At 43.2% G+C, this 5,866-nt stretch overlaps 1 long non-coding RNA gene across 1 annotated transcript; it reads left to right on the forward strand.

The window, feature by feature from the left end:
* Positions 1 to 2,711, forward strand: LOC120638898. Its single transcript, XR_005660932.1, has 3 exons — positions 1 to 131; positions 835 to 899; positions 2,522 to 2,711. It is a non-coding gene; the product is annotated as an uncharacterized LOC120638898 (long non-coding RNA).
* The last annotated feature ends 3,155 nt before the right edge of the window (positions 2,712 to 5,866 follow it).

The following is a 5,866-nucleotide window of genomic DNA, read 5'->3' on the forward strand; positions in this document are numbered from 1 at the left end:
GCAACTAAAATATACCTGCGGGGCCAGTCAGACACCTCTCAGAATGTAGCAGTGGAACTGAGCGAGGTACCCAGAACATGCTGACCATATCCCAGCCAGTGCCTCTGCCTCATTACATCTCTCAGCAGCCTGTAAGTACACGCTAAACAGCAGGAAAGAGAAAACCACACCCTATGGCATTTTCAGGCATGGGATTGGAAATTCTTTAACCTGGAAACCCCGATGGAATTACTGTTAAATCACTTATGTAAAATAATTTGCATAATAAGAGAGATGGAAGTCCCAAATTCCTAGGTCTTTCAGACCTGCCTTCCCTTCGTTAATTCATTCAATCATTTATTGAGCATTTATGGTGTGCAGAGCACTGTGCAGAGTGTACTTTCCCAAGCAAGTACAATACGAAATAAACAGGCACATTCCCTGCCCACAACAGGCTTACAGACTAGAGGACTCCCACTTCAATCTCTCTTCCAGCCCCCAAATAAGCACTTTCAGTCATTAGTCATTTCACATAAGGGACTCTTGAAAACTGAAAAATAACTTCTTGGCAGTATATCAGAAGGGGTGCTTTTTATCTCCTGATAAAAAAAAAGAAACCACTGCAAAGTCCACTGCTGTAGTCAAAATCATGAATCTGTAATTATCAAAGTCTAAAGCAATATCTGTGGGATCAGATAAAGGTTGTCAAAGGTGCAATATTTCTGTAAGGAAATCCTTCAAAGTGACCAGAGCCCACTATGGAACACAAGTGTTTAAAAATCTGATAAAAGATATCCTGATAGCTAATGCAATTTGATATATTACTAATCTGATCACCTTTCCTGAAAATCATAGGAATCCATGGTGAGGGACAACATGCAGGAATACCAGGAATTGAAGAGCATCTCACTTCTACACGGGTATGTCAGAAAGGGGGTTTGTATTTCCTGCATGGGTTATTAGAATGAGTCAAACTCAAGAAACCTGTTCATTTAGCTACAGGGAACAGTGGGGAGGAAATATAAAAGGGAATGTTTTGAAAAAGGAAAAAAGCAATATTTTTAGTTAATTTTGTAACTGGCAGTGGGTTAGATCTACAACAGGACTCCAACTTCTCCTTAAACAACTCATGGAGAAGCCCAAGATGGTGCAACTTTGGTTTTTAATGAGATAAGATCTTAAGTGTCCCCCTTTCTTGTACTCTCCCAAGTGCTAAGTACAGTGCTCTACGCTCAGTAGGAACTTAATAAATACTACTGACGATGATAAAAATTACTTCATTTCCCTTCTCCCTACTGCCTCTGAGGGGTGCTAACTAGATGTGAGCTCATTTAACGCATTTAACATAAATTTTTTTCCTGAGCATAGAGTGAGACAGTCTACCCCATGGAGTAAAGCCATTTTAAAGACAGCTCACTCTGTCCCCATCCCAGAGAGGAAACTATTATTTAAGCTACATCTATTTATAAACATATTCTTCAGATGCACAGTAGGTAGCCAGGAAGCAAATAAGACTGAGATGATCACATGGTTCTCATTGATTTTTTTTTATGTTTCCATGCATTTCTCTTTTTGCATTCAAAACAAAAATGCCACACGAAATGGTCTTTGGGTGCAGGATTGTGCCTTTTTTCCCCCACTGTAATTGATTTGCTCACTCAGTCAAATATACTGAGCACTTACTTGGTGTAGAACACTGTATTAAGCACAATATAACAGAGTTAGTAGGCACATTCCCCACCCATAAAGATTTACAGTCTAGAGGGGGAGGCAGGCATTAATATAAATAAATAAATTACAATTATGTATATAACCGTGAGGGAGGGGTGACTAAAGGTGCCAAGGCTCCAAAACAATACCAGAAATATATGAGAAGCTGTCATGATCTTAGAGTTTTTCCAATTTGCAGTATTTTTGAGACTATCCAATGAAGTGAATGTGTACCAGTTGTTAGAGTACGTGCTTGTTCTTGTTCCTTGGAAGGTTTTCCTTAACCTTGAGGTTTGATCGTTGCAATTGCAAATTCTTCTATGTGGCCTGAGATGTAGACTTGATCCTAATTCCATATACTGCTCCTGTAGTCCCCATATCCTCCTCTGGCTTTCTTAATTTCCAAAACGCAAGGTTCTTGTAGCAATACTAATTAGTGGCATAATCTGTGACTCCCACCCCCCCCCTTCTGATTTTGGGAACACTTGGAGTTGGTCCAGGTGTTTCAAAAATAGGATTAGTTGCCTGCTGAGGGCTGTTTTCACTCTAGTGTTAGCAAGGGATACCTTGGAATCTCCTCCTCGAGTAACATTTCAAAATATGTGGATGGTCTGGGCTAGTCTGTCATTCTGCCCAAAGGAAGGGAAAAGATTAAATAATCCCTCGAGTTCCCTCCACCCCTAAATTCTTTTTTTTTAATGGAACTACCTTCTCTGTGATGGCTTTGTTATATGCATTTAATGATTTCTCATTAGCAGTTTAGTCGATCTGTACTGGTACAGCTCTTTCTTGACCTAACAGCCACGTGTGACACTAATCCACATTTTTTTAGTGTCAGTTATAGCTTTGGGCTCCACACACAAAGCCGTGAACTGTACAGAAGCTGCCAGAGCCCGATCTCCTTCTGCACCCTGTACTGATTTTGAAGAAAACTCGATGTGCAGAGAGAACTGTGGCAGATGGATCATTCTCTTCACAAAATAAAAATGCCTAGCACACATCTTGGAAGAATTCAAAATGTACCTCAGACCCTGTATGTTGTTTGAATGAGATTCTTTACCTTCACCCATTAGCAGTAAGGGAAGATATTATCATGCCTGTTTTCACAGTTCAGGAAGCTTAACTAATTGTTTTCAGGTGTTCCAACCAATGAAGACATAGCTGGGGATAATATCTGGCATTTTGGATTTCTTTGTGGATGGGAAAAGTGCCAACTCTGTTGTGTTGTAGTCTCCAAGCATTTAGTACTGTGCTTCACACACGGTAAAGTGCTCAGTTGATAGATTGATTTGAAAGACTTCATCCATGGCTGGAGTTATGTGCCAAGAAGTGGGGTAGGTGCATTCCAATGCAACACTGAAAAATGTAGAAACAACTGATGAAGACTTTCCCAGCAGCTAACATCTTGGCGATCACATCTCCTCCAGGAAGCCTTCCTTGATTGAGATTTTAAAAAAAAATCTCATTGCAATTTTCCAAAAGTAGTTTTGAAGAGAGGAGCTGAAAATTGATTGAAAGACAAAAGGGGATACAGTGATGAGGGAGGAGAAGGCAAGAGAACAGAAAACTATAGTCAGTGGAGGATGAGAAAATCATGCTCATGAATCCATAGCCGCCCCCACCAAACTGGATGTTTAGATCTCTGAGTCTCCTTTAGCTTTCCCCGTGAGCCCCCAGGTCTGACCTCCATTTGCGGAACCCACTGGCTTCTTGGCTTAAAAAAATCCCCCAAACCAGAAGGTTTCACTACCTCTCCGCCCTGGCAAGCAAAGTGGAAAATATCCTCACAACACTACTGCATTGTGTTCAGCCGGTTTGAATTCTTGGAGGTTGGGGCTGCAGGGATTTGCTCACTTTAACGCGATGTGGATTCAGGCCAGGGTAGAGGGCTTCATGATATTACTTCTACTGGATCGCCACGCTATTCATTTCTTTCTAGCTCAACAGCCGGTAAATGGAGACGGCTGACTCCAACTACAGTAGAAATGCCTTAGCACAATTTTCACATCTTCATTCTGGGTGTTGAACAGTTCAATTAAATATTCACCATATCCATTTTCCTCATGTTAATATGAAAAGGCATTTTTCCCCCCTCCTCTTCCCTCTCCAGGATTTTCATTTGCCTCCATCCTAATTGCACGGATAAAGAATATTCCTGGGGTACTGATTTTATAGGTTAATATTTTAAGGTTATTCCAGTTGTCAGATCTTAGGTCACCTTGAAAAAAATCTTACTGTTCAACCCCAAACCCAAGGGCTATATGTATCTGATTCTTCAGGGAACATTTGAAGGAATTTTAGGGTGACTTCCTGTAATATAGTATTGGGCATTCAGCCTCCTGGCCCCTGAAGGAACTCTCTAAATGAGCTCTAACTTCAGTGGCACCAGAGATTTCCTGTGGGCACCGGGGCAGAGTTTTGACATTGGGGCCCCCCTTCCTTGGTGTTAAGCAGTACACAGTGAACATGTTGACCTAATAGGAAAGGGGCCTAGTGGAAAGAGCACGGCCTGGAAGTCCGAGGACCTGGGTTCTAAACCTAGTTGAACCACTTGCCTATTCAAATCACTTCATGTCCACCTTCAAAGCCTAATTAAAGGCACATCTCCTCCAAGAGGCCTTCCCTGACTAAGCCCAAATTTCCTCTTTTCCCATTGCCTTCTGCGTCACCCTGATTGCTTCTTTTATTCACCCCTCCCTTGGCCCCACGGAACTTATGTACGTATCTGTAGTTCATTATATTAATGTCTGCCTCCTCCTCTAGACTGAGCTTATTAATCAATTCTATTTATTGAGGACTTAATGTGTGCAGAGCACCATACTGAGCACTTGGGAGAGTACAGTACAACAATAAACAGACTCATGCCCAACCCACAATGAGCTTACAGTTTAAAGGGGGAGGCAGACATTAAATATAAATAAATTACTGATATGTAGGTAAGTGCTGTGGGGCTGGGGGACGGGCTCACAGTCTAAGCATTATTCTCTGTGCCTCAGTAAAATGGGGATTGGGACTTTGGGTCCCACGTGGGATAGGGCCTGTGTCCCAACCGATTTGCTTCTATCTACCCCAGCGTTTAATATCCATTCATTCAATCGTATTTATTGAGTGCTATGTGCAGAGCACTGTACTAAGCACTTTGAATGTACAATTGGGCACCAGATAGAGACAACCCCTGCCCCACGACGGGCTCATGGGGGAGACATAATACAGTGCCTTGCACAGAGCAAGCGCTTAATGGTGGTATTTGTTAAGCGCTTACTATGTGCAAAGCACTGTTCTAAGCGCTGGGGGGATACAAGGTGATCAGGTTGTCCCATTTGGGGCTCACAGTCTTGATCCCCATTTTACAGATGAGGTAACTGATAGAGGTAACTGAGGCCCAGAGAAGTTAAGTGACTTGCCCAAAGTCACACAGCTGGCAAGCGGTGGAGCCTGGATTAGAACCCACCACCTCTGACTCCCAAGCCTGGGCTCCTTCCACTACGCCATGCTGCTCCTCTGCACAGATAGCCCCGATTCTCCCCCGATTAGACTGTAAGCCTATTAAAGGGCAGGGACTGTCTCTATCTGTTACCGATTTGTCCCTTCCAAGTGCTTAGTACAGTGCTCTGCACATAGTAAGCGCTCTATAAATACTATTGAATAAATGAATGAATACCAGCGTGGCTCAGTGGAAAGAGCACGGGCTTTGGGCTTTGGAGTCAGAGGTCATGGGTTTGAATCCCCATTCTGCCACTTGTCAGCTGTGTGACTGTGGGCAAGTCACTTCACTTCTCTGTGCCTCAGTTACCTCATCTGTAAAATGGGGATTAAGACTGTGAGCCCCACGTGGGACAACTTGATTCCCTTGTGCCTACCCCAGCGCTTAGAACAGTGCTCTGCACATAGTAAGCGCTTAACAAATACCAACATTATTATTAACATTATTATTACCCGGCTCTGCCCCTTGTCATCTGTGTGACTGTGGGCAAGTCACTTCACTTCTCCGGGCCTCACTGACCTCATCTGGAAAATGGGGATTAACCGGGAGCCTCACGTGGGACAACCTGATGACCCCTGTATCTCCCCCTGCGTTTGGAACAGTGCTCTGCACCTAGTAAGCGCTTAACAAATACCAACATTATTATGATTGTCGTTGTTAGGTGTGGGGAGGGGCCCCGAGCCGTCGAGGGAA

Source organism: Ornithorhynchus anatinus, chromosome 16, assembly GCF_004115215.2.
Source record: "Ornithorhynchus anatinus isolate Pmale09 chromosome 16, mOrnAna1.pri.v4, whole genome shotgun sequence".
Lineage (NCBI taxonomy): Eukaryota > Metazoa > Chordata > Mammalia > Monotremata > Ornithorhynchidae > Ornithorhynchus > Ornithorhynchus anatinus.